The sequence below is a fragment of the Helianthus annuus genome, chromosome 17 (genome assembly GCF_002127325.2).
Source record: "Helianthus annuus cultivar XRQ/B chromosome 17, HanXRQr2.0-SUNRISE, whole genome shotgun sequence".
NCBI lineage: Eukaryota > Viridiplantae > Streptophyta > Magnoliopsida > Asterales > Asteraceae > Helianthus > Helianthus annuus.
This window is the reverse complement of record NC_035449.2, coordinates 77,748,057-77,773,678: the sequence shown is the minus strand read 5'-3', so window position 1 is coordinate 77,773,678 and position 25,622 is coordinate 77,748,057. Positions and strand designations below refer to the sequence as shown.

General features: G+C 35.7%; 1 long non-coding RNA gene across 1 annotated transcript; it reads right to left on the bottom strand.

The window, feature by feature from the left end:
• Nucleotides 1–19,327: 19,327 nt before the first annotated feature.
• LOC110922352 lies at nucleotides 19,328–20,001 on the bottom strand. Its single transcript, XR_002583088.2, has 3 exons — nucleotides 19,921–20,001; nucleotides 19,580–19,668; nucleotides 19,328–19,494 (listed from the first exon to the last, which is right to left on the bottom strand). It is a non-coding gene; the product is annotated as an uncharacterized LOC110922352 (long non-coding RNA).
• Between the last annotated feature and the right edge of the window lie 5,621 nt (nucleotides 20,002–25,622).

Below are 25,622 nucleotides of genomic sequence, written 5' to 3'. Positions count from 1 at the left end.
CTTTAGTGGGAATGGGTTTTTTTATGTGATCAAGTATATATAATCGAATTTTAACTAAGCTTGTCATGCCGTTTCATAATTTTCTTATGTTGGTTCTTTTTATCACGACGCTATTGGTTGTAAATTTGTAAAAATATAACCTTATTAGTCTTAGAATTCCCAACTTAATCTTTAGACAAGTAAAAAATAATAATTTTTTTTTTTGAAAAAAATTTGGGGTGATTAGTGGTTCCAATAGAGTTTTGTGTAAGGCTTGTTATTAGGACTTGCAAAATTCAAGGATTTAGCATCCCCCCCCCACACTTAAATTACACATTGTCCTCAATGTGTCCCAAAAATAAATTTTTAGGTTGACTGAATGTGTAACATGGTGTTAAAAGCAAAAATTTATGTTACTGGCAGTCTGGACACGGCCCCGTCTCCATTGGACACGACCCCGTGGTCAACTGCCAGTAATGAAAACTTACAGAAGGTGGACATGGGGGCGTGTTGGCTAGGCACGGCCCCGTGTCTGGCAAAAATCTGCAGAAAAGTAAACAAACAGCAGGTCTGGGAGGTGGGCACGGGGGCGTTTCGGCTGGACACGTCCCCGTGTGGACTGTCTGTAAGCCTGAAAAATAGGTTTCTTCCTCCGGTTTCCCATCCTGGCTTTGTGAGTGCTAAGGCTTAGCACTCTAAGCCTTGGTTTGTACCTGTTTCATCACTAAATACCACACCAAGCAATAACATCATCCTAAATTACCATAGTTAATTGTTCAAACCATAGAGTAAAAGAAAAAAAAATAAAGCAGAAAATAAAAGAGGTTAAGGAAAGTAAATTGTTCAACACTTGGCACGCAGGCCACAAATTGTTTCGATAGATAAAGGGACCTTAACCTGTGGGCTCGCCATCAACCCGCTCCTGCTCCTTCAACCCCCTAGTCCATGTCCTCATCGCTGTCATCACCTCCATCCCCATGACCCGCCATATACTCCCGGATGCTGCCGATGTCGTCTTGTATATCGTTGATGTTTCGTTCGATAGCTCCGACCTGGTGGTATGTATTGTTGGCAAGGTTGTAGGTGTTCCTGGTGCACATGAGGTTTTCCTGCAAAAGATCATGTAAACTTTGAAGGTTAGGAAAACCGCCTCCTTGTGAGGAGGATTGACCCGGATCACCATGGGGTTGATACTGGTAATGAGGAGGTGGAGCGTGAAGAACTAGGGCCTCCTGTGGGTTCCATGCATGGCCTTGCATCCTCTGAAAGCTTACTGATCCGTCTTCCGCCTCGTAAAGTAGGTTCATGGCGCGACAAATGTGATAATCAACTCGTCCCGACCATGGGCTTCTTTCAAAGGACCTAGGGATGCGCGTGAAGTGCTTGAAGAGGCGGTACACCCATCCTCCAAAGAAGATAGGTGTTGGTGCACGAGCAAGATGGTTCAGATGCATGTTTCGTAGCAAGAGATATGGAACATCGAGGGCCCTTCGGTTGTGGATGCAGTGAAGGACTACCAAATCTTTCAACCCCACAACGCCACTACTGTCGTGTCGTTGGCTAAGACAGTAAGTGAGGAGCCTATGAATGTAGCGATAAAGCGGATCCCTCAGCTTAGTACTCTTGGTGCTGCTGGGGTTGTAGATTCCTTCACCGATTTGGGCCCATGCGGCTTGACGTTCATTTTCATCCAAATCTCGTAACCCCCTGGTGTTTTCCTCATTCCCTGATTCTTCTTCCGCGTACAGTCCCACTATCGCCCCGAATTGTGCCATAGAGATCGAGTAATTCGTCCCACCACATCGAAATGCAACCCCTTCATTGTCGAACGGGTCACACCTTGAAGTGAAGGTAAAAGTACTATAGAACTCCATGGTGCATTGATGCACCGACCGAAGCCGAGTGGTTAATGCAACTCTTAGTGGTCCCGTAACGATGTTGTTGAATCGGTCAAGCTGGTTTACCAAGGTTAAAAAGTCCGTGCACGCTTGTCTGGGTATTCCTCGGGCCTTGTTTGAAGTAACTCGTATCTTGCCCTAGCGTCGAGCTCATTCGCATTAAACCTTGTGAACTTCGACATCTGAAAGAATACACCAAAAGTTAGCACGAAACAGTGAGATTTTCAAAAGAAACTGCAAACAGTGGGCACGACCCCGTGTCCAGACGTCTGTTGCTCAAAAACTTCATTTTTCGTCCCGGTCCCGAAAATCTGAAAATTTTTAGCCAAGTAGGAGCGGTTTCCCCCGAAAATGAAACCCCAAGTGCCGTTTTCCCAAAACAACCCGTTTACCCCTTCAATTTTATCTTTTTCGGTTCAAAAACAAGGGATTGAGGTTTTTAGTGAGAAATCGGGCAAAACTATTAACAATACAAGTGTATTTACTTCCCATTACACTAATCTAAACTAATACTAACAGATTATATCAAAAATTTGAGGTTCGATCCGGATAAACTTGAAGAACCCTAGATTTTCCCCAAATTTTTGATGTTTAACTACATGCAAGTAACTAATCTAACTACTAATGATGATAGAATCATACCTTGATGTTGTTAAACGTGGAGGTAACGTTGGAAATCTGCGGAAAATCGCCTTGAACCGGAGCGTTTTCGGCAAAACGGGGTGTGTGGAATGAGGTAACTGTTATGAAAAGAGGGTTTTATCCCGACAGTTGCGTCGACACGGCCCCGTGTCCAGCGCCGTGCCGAGCAAAGTTTTTTTTGTGCTCGTGTGAGTGCCCATTTTTCCGAAAACATGGTTAGAAGACTTACCGGTTTCGATGTATACTCACTTGTTCGTAACATACTAGGTATGATGTGGGTGCTTTTCATTCGTTAACCGTTTGAAGCGAGATCTCTTCCTCCTCATCCTCAATGGATCCTCGATAGAGTTTCAGCCGTTGGCCATTGACTTTAAATGGAGTTCCATTTCGAGCTTTAATTTCTACTGCACCGTGAGGAAAAACATGGATGATGGAAAAAGGTCCTGACCACCTAGATTTTAGTTTACCCAGAAATAATCGAAGTCGTGAATTAAACAACAGAACTTGGTCTCCTACTCGAAATTCATTAGGCTTAATATATTTGTCGTGTAAATTTTTCATTCTTTCCTTATAAATTTCGGAGTTAGAGTATGCATAATTCCTTAATTCGTCTAATTCATTCATTTGACAAAATCGATTTTTACCTGCAGTTTCTAAGTCTAAGTTTACGTTTTTTATTGCCCAGTAAGCCCTGTGAGCTATTTCTACTGGCAAATGACAGCTTTTTCCATAGACGAGCTTATATGGGGTTGTGCCTATAGTGGTTTTATAAGCAGTTCGAAAAGCCCATAAAGCATCATCTAATTTATCAGCCCATTCCTTTTTATTTAATCCTACGGTTTTTTCAAGTATTCGTTTTAAACCTCTGTTAGTCACTTCGGCTTGTCCATTTGTTTGAGGGTGATATGCTGTTGAGACCCGGTGATAGACCCCATACCTTGTTAAGATTTTTTCGAGTTGATGATTGCAAAAATGGGTACCCCTATCACTTATCAAAGCTTTGGTGTTCCAAAACGAGAGAAAAAATTTTTTCAGAAATTTTACCACTACTCTTCCATTGTTTGTTGGAAGAGCTTCGGCCTCTGCCCATTTAGACAAGTAATCAACCGCCACAAGTATATATTTGTTTCCTTTTGACGGTGGGAAGGGTCCCATGAAATCGAGTCCCCACACATAAAAAATTTCACAAACGAGAATGCCATTCTGAGGCATTTCGTTTTTGGAAGAAATATTACCTGATCTTTGGCAAGCATCACATGTCTTTACAAGATCTTGTGCATCTTTGTAAATGGCGGGCCAATAAAATCCTGAATCAAATACCTTTCATGCGGTACTAGCGGCACCATGATGTCCTCCGTATGGACCTTCATGACAGTGGCGGAGAATTCTTCGCGCTTCGCTACCATGGACACACCTTCGGATGAGTTGGTCGGCACACATTTTGAAAAGATAAGGGTCTTCCCAAAAGTAATGCTTTACATCGGCAAAGAATTTATTTCTTTGATGATGTGGCCATCCTTTGGTGACTATACCGCTAGCTAAGTAATTAGCATAGTCGGCATACCATAGTTCTTGTCTGCTTTCCACCATTTCCAAGGACTCTGTGGGAAATTTTTCTTTGATCTGCTCGTTCCTGGTTGCCTCTAAAGCTGGGTCTTCTAGGCGTGAAAGATGATCTGCAGCAGTGTTTTCTGCTCCTCTTTTGTCTTTGATTTCAATGTCGAATTCTTGAAGGAGTAGAATCCATCTGATCAAACGGGGTTTTGCGTCTTGTTTCTTGAAGAGGTATCGGATAGCTGCATGATCTGTATAGACTACAATTTTATAAAAGAACAAGGTAAGAACGAAATTTATCAAAAGCAAATATCACAGCTAGTAACTCTTTTTCAGTAGTTGTGTAATTTTCTTGTGCATCGTTAAGTGTTTTACTAGCATAATAAATTGGTGGAAATGCTTTTCTTTTCTTTGTCCCAAGACTGCTCCAACAGCAAAGTCACTTGCATCACACATGATTTCGAAAGGAAATTTCCAATCAGGGGCTATCATGATAGGTGCATTGACTAACATTTCCTTGAGGGTTAGAAATGCTTGATTGCATTCCTTGTCAAAGATGAAAGGTGCATCTTTTTCAAGTAATTTTGTTAGAGGTCTTGAAATTTTTGAAAAGTCCTTGATAAACCTTCTATAAAATCTGGCATGCCCTAGGAAACTTCTGATTGCTCTAACGGAGGATGGTGGAGGTAATCGAGAAATAGTTTCTATTTTTGATCGATCAACTTCCATTCCTTTGCTTGAGATTTTGTGACCGAGTACTATTCCCTCTGTTACCATGAAATGACATTTTTCCCAGTTAAGGGCGAGGTTGGTTTCCTCACATCGGGATAGCATTCATTCAAGGTTATCGAGGCATTGGTCATATGAATCTCCAAAGATAGAAAAGTCGTCCATGAAGACTTCCATTGTCTTTTCTATCATGTCATGGAAAATGGCCACCATACAACATTGGAATGTTGCTGGTGCATTACAATGACCGAATGGCATGCGTCGATAGGCGAAAGTTCCGTAGTGGCATGTGAAAGTTGTCTTTTCTTGGTCTTCAGGTGCTATTGGAATTTGAAAGTAACCTGAAAAACCATCCAAGAAACAGTAAAATTTATGACCGGATAGTCGTTCTAACATTTGATCAATGAAGGGTAAAGGAAAGTGGTCTTTCCTTGTTGCTTCATTTAATCGTTTATAGTCTATACAAACTCTCCATCCTGTGACGGTTCTTGTCGGTATTAATTCATTTTTTTCATTAGTTATTACCGTCATACCTCCTTTCTTTGGGACTACTTGGATGGGACTTACCCATGGACTATCAGAGATAGGATAGATTAGTCCGGCGTCAAGTAGCTTGACGACCTCATTTTTAACCACTTCTTGCACATTGGGATTTATTCTTCGTTGTGGTTGTATTACTGTTTTGTAGTCATCATTCATTAGAATTTTGTGCGTGCACATGGAAGGATTTATTCCTTTAATATCTACAAGCTTCCAAGCGATCGCATTTTTGTGTTTTTTAAGAAGATTAACTAATTTTTCTTTTTCTACGCTACTTAATTTAGACGAAATAATTACAGGTAAATTACCATCTTTGTCTAGAAAAGCATATTCCAAACCCTTAGGAAGTTCTTTGAGCTCAATGGGTGGGTCTTTAGGAGACACCTTATTCTGTGGCTCATCTAGATCAAGAACCTTAAAGGTTTGTTCTATGGCGACCTCTTCTTCAACAAAGTGGTCATCTTCTTCAGTTGTATCGGGTGGCTCATCTTCATCTTCAATTAGGGGGTCATTATTGCCAAAAGGATATTTCATTGAACGCTCAAGATCTATGTTCCTTTTGAATGCCCCTGATTGAAGAGGTAGATTGTTAAATTTCCGGTTTTTCAAAGCTTCATGAGTTTTTACAAAAGGTTTTCCCAAGACTAGAGGAGCGTCATCGAGGATGACAAAGTCGGTTAGAATAACCATTTGATTTGTTTGAACCAAGACATCCTCAACTACACCGATTGATTTTATTACCTTTCGATTGGATAGAAAAATGGGTATTTGAAGTGGAGCAAAATCACTAATGCTTAGCTTTTCAAAAATGTAGTTAGGCATTATGTTAACATAAAGATCTTTATCGATGGTGACATTACTAATAAATGAATTTTGAAAGAAACATGGAACCGGTGTAATGTTAATTTCAAAAGGATCTTCTTTTATTAGTGAAGTTTGATCATTAGTTAACTTAACAGTTACCATTTCTTCAATTTTAGTATTAGTGTTTAGCTCTTTTAAAAACTTAGCATGAGGGGTAACTAAATAATGATTTTCAAAAGAAGGTGACAAGAGATTAATTTCTTCTAAATTAGACTCTTCTCGAATTTTATCATTATCAACCTCACCTTTTTCGTTGTTTAGCTCATGAGTCGGTCTTTCACTTATTTGTTCTTCCATTTTTAATTCCTCAATTATCGTTTCTTCCTTTTTTAATTCTTCTCTTGCGCGGGACTCCTCTTCCCTTGCGCGAGATTCTTTTATGCATCTTTCGATAAATTTGAGTTTTTCTATTATCCTATCGGCTATGTCGGCGATAGAGTAAGGATCGGGATCCTCAAAGCTTGAATCCGGTTGTTCGATCCTTGGCTCATCATAGTACTCATATGAAGTAGATGGTTCATACCATGGTTCTTCATGATAAGTATATGATGGATAAGGGTCGAAACTTTGTTCTTCATAGTACTCATATGAGGTGGGTTGTTCACGCCATGGTTCCTCATAATAAGAGTATGAAGGTGTTGGCTTATATCTTGAGTCCTCAAAGTGAAAGTATGAAGGCTCATACCTTGGTTCATCAAAATACGAGTATGAGGAAGGAGGTTCATACCTTTGGTCTTCATAGGATGTGTATGAAGTTGATGGCTCGTACCTGGGTTCCTCATAGTGGTTGTATGAAGTGGACGGTTGAAACAAGTTACAATATTGTACCGAGTGCGGGTTACCACAATTAGTGCAATAGTCTCTCATATAATCATCCTCCTCATAGGTGTGGTTGTAACCTCCTGAGTATTGATCCATAAGAATCACTCAACAGACCACAACTGAGTCTCGGGACCAGAAAACAAAAATAAAGACAGAAACAGAAGCTGGACACGGCCCCGTGTTCAGTGGACACGGCCCCGTGTATAGGATTTGTATCTGGGCGTTTTAATTAAAGTTACTGGTCTTGTTGAGCACGGGGGCGTGTTCGGTGGACACGGCCCTGTGTTCAGACTTTGTATCTGGGTATCTAACTAAAAATATGCAGCACGGGGGCGTGTTCAGTGAGCACGGCCCCGTGTTCAGGCTACTGTAAATGCAAACTAAACTAAAATGCAGAAAAATGTGCGCGCGTTTTAAAAAGGTTTTGAAAAACTGATTAGGCCGTCGATTTTAAGCTTTCTTAAAATCCTTGTGTCCCCGGCAACGGCGCCAAAAACTTGATGCGTGCTAGTGTGTATATGTTTTAGATGTATATTTTAAGCCCTTTTTACACTTTTAGCCAAGTTTTAAATTTATAAAACACGATATTTACTAACACTAAACACACATATGGGCAAGTGCACCCATCGTGGACGTAGTATAGTGTTGGTAAGATACCGAGGTCGTCCAAGGACACAAGAGCTTTTAGTACCGGTTTATCCTCAACGTCTAACCAAATCAAAATGTTAGAAAAGATTTTTAAACTAAGAAAATAAAACTAACTAAATGCTGAAAAATAAAATAAAAATAAAAAACAGATAGACAAGATGAATCACTTGGATCCGACTCGTGTATTAGTATAACCTTTGATTATTTTCGCACTTTTGCACTTGTTTAAGAGATTATCTTAGTTATTGTAGTAGGCCCCTCTTTTGAAGGCGACGTTACCCTCAACCCAGTAGTTTGAGTCAGCAAGGATACAATCCTAAAGGGTCGGATTATTGAAAGATAATGAATTAAGTTATTAATGCAAATTATGGTAGGCCCCTCTTTTGGAGGTGACGTTACCGTCGACTAAGTAGTCTGAGTCAGCAGGGATACAGTCCTAAATAGCTGGGTTATAGTATTAATAGTAGTTAACTTATGAGGGGTTCAAAGAGTTTGGATCCCCGCCATCCAATACCTTTGGGTATTGAAGGAGACCCTACTAAATTTGACCCAGGTCCCTTGCAGGACCTCTAAACGCTGAACAAGGGCAAGACCCTTACTAAACCGTTCCCTTAACCCCCGACCAGGTAGCCAACATACCTCCATATAGACCGTGGAGATATGAATGGTGAAAATCTTTTATTTTATATAGACAGTAAAATAATGCCAAGACACCACAGACAAACGATAAGGAAAAGTCACCTTCAACATAAGCAACTAGTTATTAAAGTCATTAATACAAAACCAAATAAAAAGTGCAAAAGATTAAAAATAAAAAGTATTATACTAAACACTTGTCTTCACCAAGTGATGTAAGAGACTTAGGCAAACATGACCTTGATTGTCAAGAACTCTTACGATCAATCTTGGATCCCAAGACGACTCACACACTCTATGATGGACAATGGATGATGGTGGTGGATGATGGTGTTGTGATGGTGGTGGGTGGTGGATGAAGTGTGAGAGAGGTGGTGTGCCAAGGGATGAGTTGCAATGAAACCAAGCACTCCTATTTATAGGCTTAACAGAAGCCTGGGCACGGCCCCGTGTCCGCTGGACACGGCCCCGTGCCTGTCTGACAATCTCTCTCCTCATTAATTGTAATTCGCAATTACAATTAATGCGCCTGCAGTACTTTCGCCACACCCCCGTGTTCACTGGGCACGGCCCCGTGGTGGGCAATAGAAGCTTCTATAGGTTTGTCTTATCTGCTTCTTCTTGGGCACGGCCCCGTGCTGGCTGAGCACGGGGCGTGTTCAGTCTTCTGCCTTCTCTGTTTTGCTTGGGAGGATGCTGTCGAGGGGTCGGGCAATCCACTTATGTTCCTTTTCTTGTATTTATGTTAGATTTAGCTGTCTTTTTGCTTCTTTTGTTAATTTGAGCTCATTTAATCCTGAAAATACAAAAGGAAGACAAAAGCACTCTTTTTCCAACATTAGTACTTAAAAATGGTCGGTTTTATGCCTCATTTGATGTAATTTATATGTTGCATTTTACACACATCACATACATATATATATATATATATATATATATTTATATATATATATAGTGGAGGGTTCAAATGAGAAGAATTTTTTTTGTAAGAAGAAAAAAGAAGAAGTTTCAATCAATAAGAATGCTTCATTTTACTTCATTTAATATTTGCATTTAATTTTAATATAAGGGTATATTGGTAAACTTACAAAAATCATTAATTTGTATTCTTCCCCTTTAATAACTAACTAAATCAAATTTGTAACTCCTTTTCAAAATATATACTTTTTTCAAATTAAAAAAACAACTTAATTTAAATTGTAGAATAAATTACTAGTTGTGTAGGATAAATTATGAGTTGTGTAGGATATATTTCGAGGTGTATGATAAATTTCGACTGTGTAGGATAAAATTGTATAATGTGTAGGGTATATGTAGGAAAAGTTTGATATGTGTAGGTTTTGTAGATTATATGTAGGATAATTAATGATTAGTTGACTAATTAATTAAAGAGTTAAAAATTAATGATATGAGTTATAAATGAAATAATATTTTACTAATATGTCCTTTCTTCTTTTTCTTCTCATATTAAATTTCTTCTCAAATGAACCTCCCGCCTCTCTCTCTCTCTATATATATATATATATATATATATATATATATATATATAGAGTAGGGTTCGCACGGAAAGTGTGTTTTTCCTAGAAAGTCTAGGAAGCGATCTGGTCCATCTGATTGGTGTGTTTAAGGGTTGAGATTAAATGAATGGCAATCTTGTAATATTTGAGTTTAATTAATTAATTGTTTTAAATGAGTAGGGGTAATTTTGTCAATGACCGTGTTTTAAATCAATTAGATAACCGCCCAGTTCCTAATTTCAAGCGATTTTCCCTCTCTCTCTCTCTCTCTCTCTCTCCAAACCCATCTTGGAAACCCCAATCCCTACCAAAAATAACTACAATCATGGAAGAAGATAACTTTAGAAACGATAAAGAGCACCGGATCAAATTAAAACACTTCTCCATCTCCACCATCTCCGAGTTCATTATCACCATTCAAATATTGTTCTTATCATCTCTGTTTTCTTGACGATGTGTTTTAACAACAAGCAAATTAATACAGTTGTGTTTTAGCAGCAAGCAGATTCATACAGTTGTGGTTTAGCATCCAGATTCATACAGATGTGTTTTAACAGCAAGCAGATTCATACAGTTGTGTTTTAGCATACAGATTCATACAAATGTGTTTTAACAGCAAACAGATTCATACAGTTGTGTTTTAACAGCAAGCAGATTCATACAGATGTGTTTTAACGGCAAGCAGATTCATACAGTTGTGTTTTAGCATTCAGATTCATACAGTTGTGTTTTAGCATCCAGATTCAAACATATGTGTTTTAACAGCAAGTAGATTCATACAGTTGTGTTTTAGCATTCAGATTCATACAGTTGTGTTTTAACAGCAAACAGATTCATACAGTTATGTTTTAACAAGCAGATTCATACACTTGTGTTTTAGCATTCAGATTCATACAGTTGTGTTTTAGCATTCAGATTCATACAGTTGTTTTTAACAACAATCAGATTCATACCCTGTGTTTTACCATCTTTATATTGTGGGATCTATAAAAAAAATTGACTTTAGCCCTGTAAACTGTTAAAACACAGCACCAAGAACATGCTGATAAATTCCAGTAATCTTCTGAACAATGGAATATGCGATGTAATATGACATAGACAATAACATAAAACACATTCAGATTGTTAAAATGCAAAAGAACTGTTAAAACACAACCTGATTATATATTCACTTCAGAGTGTTAAAACACACTGACTTCAACCTCTCTGACTGGTAACACACATCACTAAGAACATGCTGATAGTTTTCAGATAAACACATTGACTTCCGGATTTGAATTCGAAAATAATAAAAATTCCGAAAATCATGGAATTTAGTTAATGAAGATACATTCCAAAAATAAAATTAAAATGCGAAATTACATGATAGCCCTTCTACTTAAAATCCCTCAATGACACAAATCCAATTCTTATTCCTTCCTAGACTTTCTAGGAAAAATTGACTTTCCACCCAACTCCTACTATATATATATATATATATATATATATATATATATATATATATATATATATATATATATATATATATATATATATATAGGGTAAGGTTCATGCGAGAACCACCCTTATTGCGAGAACCGCGAGAACCAATGTTAACATGGGGCAATTTTGTAAATACCAAACAACTTTAAAAAACCCGCTTACCTGCTTCCATTTATTATCGGACTTCAAAGAAAACTTAAATTATATTTAATACAATCTTCACGTCCACTCTCCAAACTCTGATTACATCCAAGTATCTCAACAACCTGAATCTATCAAGAATTCGTCAATTACAATCGATTTCATCATCGTCTGGAATACATCATCATTTCACCATCATCAGTTCACCATATTAAAGCATCTGGATTGAGATTCTATCTCAGATTTGCGATTTTACCAGCAGATATTTCATATTTCGTCATATAATCGAGGTTAGTTCCCAAAATTCGTCCAGTGATTATAAGAATAGATGATTCAATGAGTGTGTCACTAAGACGGTATCGCCGGAATTAATCGCCGTCAAAATCGCCGCCGCCAATGAAATCGTTGACGGATTGGTAATATAGATATTGTCATATTAATCGAGACACCCTTTGCAAGTTTATACAATTCGTTTATATTGTTATATGATAGATAATTTGTCGATTCAAGCTTCGTTTTGTATTGTGTGATATATAGCTATGCACATGTGCATATTTTGACATCATAGGTTTAGCAGAATTGGCTATTAAGGTAATTCTTGTGTAATATGTGGTTATGCACATGTGCATAGATTGTAATAATAAGTCAATATGCACATGTGCATAGTGTGCAATAACATGTGAATAAGGTAGTTAATGTTGATGCATATGACATTAAATAAGGTATTTAGTTGTATTTTGGTATGATGTATAGTTATGCACATTTGTATTTAATGTTAGATTATGTTAATAAGGTAGTGTTATGCGATATATAGATATGCACATGTGCATAGCTTGACAAAATATGTTAATATGCACATGTGCATAATTTGTCATAATAGGTTAGTAAGGTATTTAACTTTTATACACGTGTTCATTGTAGATCATCAATGGAAAAAAAATAAAAAAAGTAACATTTGTATTGAAGTCAAGGGATGAAGGGTCATTAAGAATGCCGAACGCATCGGACGCAAAGGAAGACGAATATGTGAATGTTAAACAAAAAGGTTAGAAGTTGATTATTTAGTATTATTATAATTTTTAGTAATTAAATCTGAGTTTATGCACATGTGCAACATTGTATTACTTTTTTTTGTTAATATTATAAGTTGTGTAAACACATTAAGTTTATAAATGTAGGTGTGCATTAGTATGTATGAACATTTTATAACATGTTTTGTTTTCTTTGCACATGTGCATCGTTGTGTGGAATGCAAAAATGCGGTAGGTTTGTAGGTTTGGTAAATTATATGATTTTTTTATTATTGTAGATCAACGATGGAAAAAACGAAAAAAGGTTCCATTTATTATAAAATAAAGGGAGTAAGGATCAAAAAGAATGTGAGATGCTACGGAGGACGAGGACGGACTAAATATTGAAACAAAAAGTTAGAATAGGTTGCTTAATATTTAATGTTTCAATTGGGTAGAGATGCACATGTGCATTATTTTTTAGTTTTTATGTTAAATGATGTTGTCATTCATTTAAACCCATATATTATACCATATGCAGATGTAGATATAGGAAAAGACATACAAAGGACAAGTAAATATGCAGATATAAATATAGGAAAATACATACATTGTTACATTAATAATGACACTACTTATTATTTCTGTAAATGCTTAAGTTGTACACAAGTTCTAGTTTTAAAACGCACACAGGAGATTATTCTTTTTCCAATTGGGTGTTAACTGATTAAATGTTGCAGGTGACACCTAACCTGTATGGAAACCTAGTTGCAAACGTTGCTGCTGGTATTGCTGGCGGTACAGGGGTCATGCCAGGAGGTACATAGTCAAAAACCATATATTTAAATCCCTAAACCTTTTTTGTAACGATGATTTTGTAGTAATAAAGTTTTTTCAATCATACTTACAGGTAACGTTGGCATGGAGTACGCGATCTTTGAACAAGGTGCATCAGCCGGGAAGGTTGGGAAACCATCAATGGTTGAGAAAAAGAGAGCAAACCCAGTGGCTCTGCTTCTTTCATCAGCCACGATGATGAGACATATTCAGCTTCCTAATTATGCAAATCGTTTATAAACTGCAGTGAAACGCATTATATACGAGGGTAAATACCGAACAAAAGATCTTGGTGGAAGTATCACAACACAAGAGGTTACTGATGCAGTCATATCTGCACTTACATGACTTGAATCATAATCTGATATTGTAATTAATCTTTGTTACAACCGACAGTTTTGCCAAACATTGTAACTAGGTTTTGGTTACATACGTGGTCCAATAGAAACCCACAAATTATTGTTGAACCTATATCTTGAATAAAGTTGAAATCAATGACATGATATTTCGTAGATGAAATGTGACTCCAATATTATCACACTGAAAAGTAGGTGGAACAAAAAGAGTCAAAGTGTGTAATTTGAAAATGTATACATATTGGTAATATCTTTATACATTTGGTATGGTAAGGAGGTTTTTGTATGCACATGTGCATAATTTGAAATTGGTAAACATGTTAGTAATATATCCACGGATGGTAATGTAGATGGAAATGAACTTGTATAGGTTATGTTTAAGTGATATGTCATATGCACATATGCATTATTTAGAATAATAATACTTAGGATATGTAGTTTACAATCTTGTATGGTGTATGTTATAATATATGTTGGAAATGCCCAGGCACATATTGATGTGATATAATGTGTGGCATAAATAATGTTGGCAATGCACATGTGCATAACGTAAAGGTAGTAATGTTTAATGTTGTTTGACATAGTATATGGTGGCAATGCACATGTGTATAATGTATACGTTGCAATGTATAATAGGTGGATTGAAAATGGAGTACATGCACTTAAAACATAATGACATTAGAAACAGTAAATCAACAAGTTTAGATGCTACGGTTTCAATGTTGAAAATGCACGCGTTGGGTAATGCACATGTGCATGTGTTGAAACAGTGGACATATTGGTAATTTATATTAAATGGACATGAATAAAACAATGAATATTACACCGTTAAGTAGATAAACAATAAGTATAAACAATGAATGTAAAAAAAAAAACAAGTGACAATCAATATATAAGTAGTTGCGTGTGGAAAATCCAGTTTTTGTATCATAAGTGTTGTACATCATCACAATATGTCCTCCTAGCGATTAAACGTTCTATTTAGAGTAGGGAATTCAACATCAACATCAGTGCCAACCCCACCCATATTGACCCGTCTTCACTCTGGTGTTTCTCAGCACGCCATAAGATGCATAAACTCCACCATGCCTCCCCGGTTGTCGGCTTGTTCTTCCATTTTTTTTGTAGTTGTCCGCCACCCAAGACCCTTTGTTTAATGCCATTCTGTACATAATTGGATAGTCATCCATAAGGCACCTGTTCAGAATCCATACATAAACAGAATCCATACATCAACGACATGGTATAATTTTCAACATAATGCACATGTGCATATAAGTTAATACAATATCATTTACAATCAACATGATGCATATGTGCATATAATTTAATACAACATCATTTACAGTCAATATAATGCACATGTGCACATCATTTAATACAATATCATTTACAAAAGTATAAACATCGTTTACAGTCAACATAATACCTTTAGTCACAAATCGAATGAATTGTAACTCTTGATGATCTGTATTTGTATGTGTTGTCAAAGTGATGTAGACATAGAGTCAAGAGTCTGAATTTCAAACCTATGAAGGGTATGTCGACTTTCAACAGTTTTAGACATAATTCTGTGACTATCAACGGGATTGACAACAGATGGACCACCAAAGTCGGCATCAGATGTTGTATGATGATGATATTCAGACAATATATGAGGAGGTTCATCGGATATACGAGGATCGACACGAAGACGCCATATGCAACTGTAAACATCGTGCCGACTGCAACCGCCATGAAGTACATGAACACGACTATCTATATGCCATGAAAACCACCGTGCACGGCTCTCCGCCACCGTGAACCGCCTCTCGGCCGAGTGAGAAGACCATGAACTGGTGCTGGTGAACTACCGAAACCCCAAAGTGGAGATAATATATGTGCATATAATATTGAGTAACCATAATGTACAACATAAAACATGATGCAATTGACACAATGCACATGTACATATAATATATGTGTATATAATATTGAGTAACCATAATGTACAACATAAAACATGATGCAATTGACACAATGCACATGTGCATATAATATTGAGTAATCATATTTTACATCATAAAACAATTGTGAACATGCTGCAAAGGAGTATATCATTGAACGAGTCACAATTTACATAAAATGGATATAAAATACCATCTATTGACAAACTAAAGATTTATATATAAACCTTTTACCTGAGAAGATACCAATTGGCTAAAAATTCACCATCACTTCTGACCTGCAACTACTACCAAACACCAAACAAGAATGCCTGATTTATTTAGGATTCGAATAGAATAAAACTTGCTGGAGTATGCTATACGTAAAATTGAATTACTTACAGCAGCCATCGTCCTGTCATTGCAACTTGTTTCGATTCCAGAACAACCAAATAATCTTTCAAAACGAGATTCGAACCAAGGGCAAATCATAAATTGAAATCATAGCATAAACATCTGAATTGGATTCGAAAACTAAAACCTGCAGATTATGAAGAAAATCGAACAAATCAGTGAATAATGAAGAAAATCGAAGCAGAATCCAAAATCAGATGAAAATTAGGTATTCCTACGTTTGAATGGTATCATATAAATCCAAAACCGATTGAAGAATGGTGTGAGGACTGGTGAAAGATAGAAACAGTAAAACTCAATTGAAGATTATGCTATTCTTTGGATATCAGTCGCCGCTGTAAGATCACCGTAGTCGATGGATGCAAGATCTCTGATGAAACCCTAGATTGTGAAAGACTGTCGTGAACGGGGGATAGAAATAAGGAATGAGAAGGAATCTTGGTTCTCGCGGTTCTCGCAATAAAGGGTGGTTCCTAACGGATCTTTATCCTATATATATATATATATATATATATAGGGTAGGGCTATATAGAAAACCCTAAAAATTTTAAAAAACCCTAGAAAACCCAACCTCCCGACATTTTTTTTTTTTTGAAAAAAAATAACACATGTAATATACATGTTTTTAAGTGTTTTGGGCTAAAAAAACAAAAAAGCGCCTAAGGAATGTTTTTAAAAAAAATAAACAAGTTTCAGCATTTTTTGTCTAACACATGTTAGTCACGAAAGTTGTAGAAATTTGTTTATTTTTTTTAAATATCCTTCGGCGCTATTTTTTTTTGTTTGCCCAAAACTCTTAAAAATATGTATATTACATGTGTTATCTTTTTCAAAAAAAAAATGTCGGGAGGTTGAGTTTTCTAGAGTTTTTTTTTAAATTTTTAGGGTTTTTTGTCTAGCATTAGCCTATATATATATATATAGGGGTAAGATCAAATAAAAAGTTTATTTTGCCTAAGTAGAATGAGAAGGAATCTTAACCATTCATTTTTCAAATCAATGGTTAAGATGAAAGTGTAGGAGAAAGGAGAAGTGCAAGGTATCTTGGGAAAATCCTATTTATTGACTTTCTCTCCCCACATGCAAGGCACATGCATATTCCACCTTCGTTTTTTTAACGTTCATAACTTTTTTATACGACATTATTTTTTCATTCCTACTTATTAGGAGTGTCACATGTCATTATCACAATCCTTCTTAGGCTACTTAGACAAAATCCACTTTTTAGTGGATCCTTCCCATATATATATATATATATATATATATATATATATATATATATATATATATATTAAAAAATAAATCAAGCCAATCGAGCCGAAGCGAACTGAGCGGACCTTTGCTCGTGCTCGGTTCGTTTACAAACCGAACCGATCCGAACCGAGCATTTTTTCAATCGAGCTGAATCGAACGAGCAAATTCCGAGCATTTTTCGAGCGAGCATCGAACGAGCGTCGAGCACCGAGCAATTTGAACAGTCCTAAACGTTGCTAACTGAATCGAATTTTTTTATAAAAAAACAAAATAAGCAACCACCTTATGAAGAGGTGGGTTGATTACATCACAATGGTTTAGATGAAGGGTTACCACTTATTCTTTTTTAAAACAACTTAAGACACAATGGTTTGGAAGAAGTGTTGTCACCCATTCTTTTTCGAAAAAAAAGTATTTAGTTTGTTTAAAAGACGCATTGATTCAAAGATTAAAAATTTGATTAAAGAAGGCCATCTTAAGTTTTAAAAGGCTGTGACTTGAGTTCTCAAAGGTTGCGACTAGGGGGTAGACAAACCCAGAGGCTCGAGAGCTACTCGTGATCGGCTCATGTCGTATTTCACTCAACTAGCCTTAAGTTTTGGTTAAAAGCTCGAACGAGTCGAGCCTTAACGAGCCCGAGCTCGAGCCTGAAATAGAGCTCATTTAGTTATCGAGCCCGAGCTCGAGCCTGAAATACAAAGCTCGTTTAGGCTCGCGAGCCCAAACGAGCCTAAGCAAAATTTTAGTTTTTTTATATATAATATAATAATGATGATGATAACATTGGTGAGCCGAGCTCAAGCCGAGCTTTGGCTCGCTTAATCGCTATTGAAACAAGCTCGAGCCGAGTTTCTAGCTCATTTGAGGTTGTTCTCGAAATAGCTCGAGTTTTGGGTTTTACTCGCGAGCCGAGCTCGAGCTCAGAGAAGTAGGCTCGAACTGAGCTAAGCTCGAGCTCGAGCTTCATAAAAACATAACGAGCCGGGCTCGAGCCTAGTCAGGCTCGGGCTCAGCTCAGCTCGTTTACACCCCTAGTTGCGACCGATCAAAACGACAGAAATAACTGCCACCAACTTGCTGCCGTTTCAATATCCTTCTACCCTTACACTTGAAATAAAAATTTTACTTTTTCACCGTTTCAATAGTTAGTGCATTTAATGTCATTTATATATATTAATATTACTAGGTTATTACCCGGGAATGCTTCCCGGGCTCAAGAAAGTTATACATGTCACTTATTATTTATAAGCAATAAATACTTAAATAAAATGATAAAAAATAACTAACATGTTATCACCCGGGAATGCTTCCCACATTGTTTATTTTTATTAGTTAATAAACATGTTTTTTTCGTTAAAATGTAACATATTATTTCATTAAACTTTTACACAACATTGATTAATTGTTAATACAATAATAAATTAAAAAATGTCTTCATAGATGTTAACAATAACAACTTAAGTAAATAGTGTCATTCAATGACATAAAAATGCGAAAAATTTAAGCAGCTTCATTTGAGTGATCAACAAATTAAAGAAAAACAGAACTCCACTACTTATCATCCTAACCAAACTCAATTCCCACACGGGATACGTTTAATAAACAAATGACCCGACGCGACCCAACTCGAACATACCGACCTTCAATGCTGCATCACTTGTGATACCAAATTCAGCAAAAAAGACGGCTAAAATTTTGTTTGTGTTCTCTTTCACCTCCGCTCCTTCATCTTCGCTTTTGAAACACGCAACTGCACAAAATATTCTACACACACATTGGTTTATCACATAAACAATCCCTTATTTCAACTAATTTCAAAACAAAATGATTGATCGATGAACAAAGTTGATTTTACACAATAACTAACCCTAAATTGACACTGAATTTCGGCTCCCAAAAATCAATCAAGAACAATTTCTTCATTATTTCTTCTAATATGAATAAACTCGCTAAATTAAAAGCACACGTAAGAACCCTAAAAACATATATAACGATTAAAAGATGAATACAAACCTAGCAAGTCGAATCTAGACTCGGATTCTCATCATCTATGTCGCATCCCACCCTCATTTTTTAAGAATATGGTGCGGAGCTAGGGTTTTGAGAGTGGAGACAGAGAAAGAGGCCATATCAAATCTTGACCACCAGAAGCCATCTTCACCTTCCTGAAGCCGGACATTACACGACAGACACTTTGATATTCATCAGTGTCGGGATCATAGCAAGCCATGAGAAATGGACTGTACCTGTTATTAAACGTACATAACATACATAATAAAGAACTGAAAAGGGTAAAGCTATTAATTTAATGGTACTATATTAAGTTGTTACCATCCAGCATTCCTTCCATTCCCGTACCAAGCACCAATAGGAACCAAGCCCAATAAATCATTTAAACCTTCGACATAATTTCACTTAACCTGCAAATGATATTATACCAATTGAGTATTAAAAATAATTTAACACCGACTCATAAAGCAAACAAACATTTAACCAAGAATCCGAACGCTTTGACGGGAGATAACCATCTTCAACATCAAGAGATTTAACAATTTCTCATCTTCAAGTATTTCAATACCAAAATAACAAATAAGAACATTACTTAAATAAGTTAGTCTTTTTATTATATTAATACATTATTTCTTAAAACATGTCATTCAAAAACAACAAACCTCTGTACAGAACGCATCTGAGAAGCCGGACATTACACGACAGACACTTTGATATTCATCAGTGTCATCAGTGTCGGGATCATAGCAAGCCATGAGAAATGGATTGTACCTGTTATTAAACGTACGTAAGATACATAATTAAGAACTGAAAAGGGTAAAGCTAGTAATTTAACGGTAATATATTAAGCTGTAACTACAATTAAAATAATCTGATAAAAGCACAAAACACATCAGCTCTAAAGTAAAAAAATGACCAAAAAGTCAAAATGTACACTTTTGTTTCATCTTTACAAGTTGAGTTATTCCATTTGTTTCCAACCCACAAAGGATCTGTTTCCATATCACTCTCACTTCCTCTTAACGGGTCACCTTCTTCCTGTGACCGACTCGACCCTTCCCGAGCTCGAGAAAGTTCCATATATTAAAAACTATTTATGAATTATGATTAATACATACTTAAATGTATAAATAAAACAAATAAAAAGAAAAACGATACAACTCATTCGATATTAAATAGTATTACAAAATTCTGATTTTGAAAAATAGTAAAAATTAAAAATTATACATTACAATTAACACTTAATAAGATATCTCGTTCTCTCGCCTTCTTCCATGCAATTTCATTGTTTGTTTTAATTTGCAGATCAGCAAGCATATCACAGGTCTTTTGATCTTGTTTCAGCAGATGTGTGATAAACTCTTCTGCTTTTTCTTTAAACTCTGATGGAGGGGAACAGACCACTTCATCCAGCAGTGCAATGCTACTCCAGGTTTGCTTATAATATTTATCACTCACCATAGCAACTTTTTTGTTGAGTTCTTCATCTTTTCTCTGTTCTTCAAGTGACCATCTTAAAAATTCAATTTTAAGATCGGCAGTTTCAGACCAGTGGTAGAAGCTTTTGCTTGCCATTTAGAAAGAGTGTTAGTGTTTTTTGGACAGTTTGTTTTAGGGTGAAGGGTTTTTTAAAAATGAAGTGTTGATGTTTTCAAGTAAACTAATCATGAACCTTTATAGTGTGTAAAATGTTTCATGTGGTAAATGAACAGACATTTCCTAATTATGATAACCTTTTTTGAAGGTTTAAATTTATACACGTTTTACCATTAAATCATTAAATCATTAAATATACATGGTTTTTAAATATAAATTTTTATTTAATGATTGCATTTAAAAATGACCTTTGGCCTGTTACAGATTCTATATAATACCATTGACAATTCAAATGTTGTTTTATCATACACAGATTCATTCACTGAAACCCAAAGATCAATTGTTATTGTTTGCTTTAGTTCTTATAAATACATTAGAATGGAGTCATATTCTGACGATTTCAAGCAACGCTTTATTAAACAAATCGAAGAGCAAGTTTTGGCTGATAGGTCTACTCTTCAAGAGTTGAAGAGGTGTTTTAACGGACTACAACTTGGTCTCCTGACAAGAGACCAGGTTTCGAGAAACCTGAGGGCGATGCCAACTACTTCCGTTCGTGACCTATGTATTGCGAGTAATATAGAGTGTGGAGATAGAGACCTTGAGTTCATGAGAAAGATCAATGACATACATCGTGAAGTTCAGTGCTCCATGGAGTTGAAGTTAAAGTTTCTTGATTCTTGCTATTAGAGTTTAAGTGTCTGATTAGTTTTGTTTTTTATATGTAATTGTTACTTTTTAAATACTTTATATGGATGATCGTATTATTTTTACTTCTTTTTAAACTTTTCGATTTAACAATGTTTAATCTTTATTTAATTTTCTCCTTTAACAATTCTCGAAGCCAAACAGTTTCAATAAACCCAAGTAAATTTTAACTGAATTTTGATTATGTTAAGATTGTTTGGTAGTTGTATATATTATTCTAGGGCAAAAGTCGAAAGATCCATTAGGGACAGCAGCACTCAATATGCTAGTCTTATAAAGCCAAGTTTATATCTTTTAATATATGTTCGTTTATTTAACAACATATTTTGATAACAAACGAAGGTGAACACGAAAATAATTTTATAGCACTGAGATTAGAAAAAGACGTATAACAGGCAAGAAAGTAATTTTATGAAACCATGTTCAGGTAAAATGAGAAAAACAACCGTGTAGTCATTTAACATGATTTTCGTCCTAATTTACAACAAAAAGATGACAATAAAAACCCTAATGAAGGTTACCTTCAACCTAAATAATCCTAGAAATCAACCTAAAACAGTCTACAACACCCAAAAGTTAGAGTTTATACTATGCGGCTTGCTTAAAAAAGGCCTCGGAAATACACAAACAGATTCAAACTGAAACTAAGTTACAAGATAGCAATGTTGAACTTCTACTCTAATCACATTGTTTAACACCATGAATGACAATATAAAGTTTATGCTTAAAGTACATACCAGAAGTCTTTAGGATAGAACAACCATTAGTTGTTGGAAACATAAAGCTTTGACCTATCAAAAAGTTTGATAGCTGTTTTGGTATCTCCAATGACCTAACTACACTTTCAAGCCATTCAATAGCTTTAAACCTTGTCATAGCTACAAAAAATGAAAAAAAAATCAAATAATCAACAACGTTTCTATTGTTTTGTTAGAAAGAATTTGAAGGCAAAATTTTTATATATAGATAACTGCTCTTTGGACTTATCTTGAAGGTAGAGTAACACTAAACAATACCGTTTCAAACTTGAGCGAAAACAACACTAAAGGATACCGTTTCGTAATTATGACATCAGCGAGGACTACATAGCATACCTGAGAGATTGACACGTAGCCAATTCTATGTCATCATCTAAGCTCCTTTAATAGATAAAATCATGTTCAATATAACCTCTTTCGTGTTCATGTGAGCAAGAAGAGAGAAAGACACAAAGGATGTGTCAAACACAGTTCACATGATACAGATTTGACACCTGAACCTGTATCATCTGAACTATGTTTCACACCTCCTTTGTGTCTTCCTCTCTTCTTGCTCACATGAACACGAAAGAGGTTATCTTGAACATGAGTAATAACACAGCTGTCTTCTACATCCATCGCTAGATTCAAAGGGCAAATATGGTGAAAATCAAGAAACACAAGATTAATAATATTTAATGTTTTGAATTTGATGGTTGATACCTTTAAGATGAAATCGAAGTGGTGAACAGTCTTACATCAGATGCAATATACCTACGCAAGAGACATCAATTAGTTTCAGGAAATAGAAAGGATATTTGAATTACCTAAACACCTAATTTCAAGACCTAAACAGTGTGCAATTTAAATTATCAACAATTTGCATCAGCAATTTTAAAACAGAGATCTTGTAACTGATAGAAGACAGTTGATTGCAGAGCACTATGAAAACACTACATGTAATGAAAAACCCCAAATTAGAACCATAATTTCTAAAATACAGCAAATACAACAAATAAAGCTTTTAAATAAAGCAAACTTCAAAGTAAAAGATTTATTATGCTGAAATTGGCAAGTATATAAAAAGAATACACAAGTTATTTACCTAAAGTCACTGCCCTTACGCAATATGCGAATAGATGGATAACCTTGTATGTGGTGACTGAAATCCAATTAGAAAAAATTAATAAATAACAATTTATATAAGTAGAAAAATATAGAGCAATGAACCAACAACTGGAACCACAACTAACATCCAATAACAACAAATTAAAGAATTCTTTTCCTCTCATCATCACTCAAAGTAGGTAAGCTTGCCTTTTCAAAGCAATCTATTACATTCCTCCTAATCTAAGCATCTTCAACTTCCTGAATTCAATTAGTCAAATAAATAAGTCAAACTATATTATGTAAGTGGAACAATTGATAAAGAGTGATTTACCTTCAAGTAGTGACAATTTTCTTCTACACCAGGATTGTGAAAACGTATTAACACGGGCTCTCACTGCAAGAAGGATGGAATTATATGGTAATAAATTAGGTTTGTAAGTAACGGATTGTTTCAAAATGATGCCAAATCGAAGACTAACTGAGTAAATAGTTAGATACAATAAAGATACATCTAGGAGCATTCCATACTCACTATATACTCCTATTATTCGTAGATATCCAATAATGGTAAGCCATTCTGGTAACTACAATACATAACAAAAGACATTGTCAAAAATAATGTAATATTACAAGTATCGAATGCACAAATAACAGTCATAAAATTATTCGTGTTACCCATTTGATAACGTATGTATCATACTCCTAATTAGCCATGCCTTAGATCTCTCCTAGTCGCAGATTGGACCTATTATGATAGAAATTAGAAGAAGCGTATGATAGTTTAGGGTTTCAGAAAATTAGGATGCAGTGTTTATATAAGATCCGAAAATAATACCTGGTCTGACCCGTTTTAGGAACCGTATAGAAAAGAAAAACATACCTTCTGCTAGTCGACTGAATATTGCCAGTAATAATTCCACAAATTAAATTAGCAACTCACTGATACAATAAAATAAACATTTTTGTAGGTTTAATTTCAAATTATCAAATGCAGCCATGATCTCAGATTTTCAAACATCTGTTAAATAAATGCATCAACAAAAACTATCATAAACAAATTTACAACCTTCCCCACCCTAACCAAACCGAGAAACAAATGAAAAAAGAAGTACATTTTGTAAACTTAGTTATCGATAGCCTACTAAACACAGAGCAAACTGTAGGGCAACTCCATCATGCACGGACTATAACAACCTTCATTATCCCAAATAATCTAGTTCGGCAACTACGTAAACGGATAACGCTTCACAAATAAACCAAACTGCTTCGTTAAGATGCGAAACCCTAGACATACACCATAAGTACATTTCAACTCTATAAAGATGAATCTCTTAGTGCACAAATTACAGAAAACTGTAGCAACTAAATAAACAGTCATTCACTTATTGTGCAAAACCCTAACACTTCAAACAGATTATACCAGCTTATCAACACGACAGTCGTTCGCTAATCTGTGCAAAACACTAAATCACACGAAATAACCCAAAACGTTAAAAATTAATCCACCAATTCTGCAAAAACCCTAAACCTAAACCGCTCATCCATTACCAATTACAAATTAGAGGTTAATTTTCCCACCTAATAACTATAAAAACCTTCTGTTTCAAACCAAAACCAAAACCAAAACAATAAAAACACATAACGAAAGTTCGTGACTACAAAAAAACACTAAAAATCGAGCAACTTTATAGCAAATTCTATCAACAACAACATCCAATAAACAATAATCAAGAGGCTAATATAATAAGAATTATGTAACAATCTGATACAATAAGAGAAATGAAAGGATATATACAGTTTGATGTGTACCTGAGTGAAGAAGATCTGGAAGAGATTCGAGAATAAAATTGGTGTGAAATTGGCGGTTGTTAGAAGAATCAATGAACGATAGAGATGAGACAATTTGTGTGTGTTTTTCTTCTGTATATCTATATCTTCTAAACACATATACCTGTGGCGATACCCTGTTTGTGTGATCAAAATTGAATTCAACATCAAATTGATGAATAAATCTAAACAAAAATCCGTTGAGAATGAAGGAAGTGACGAAGTGGATTGAGATGAAGAGAAATTGTTGAAGATCCAATATGATCTGAGAAAGCGTAGTAGTCGAGATATCTAGGGTTTTAGCAAAGAAAATATTGTAGAACATCTCAGATGGTAGAAGAAGAAGACGGAGGCGGAGGCTAGGGTTTCGGTGTGAACCAGTGAAG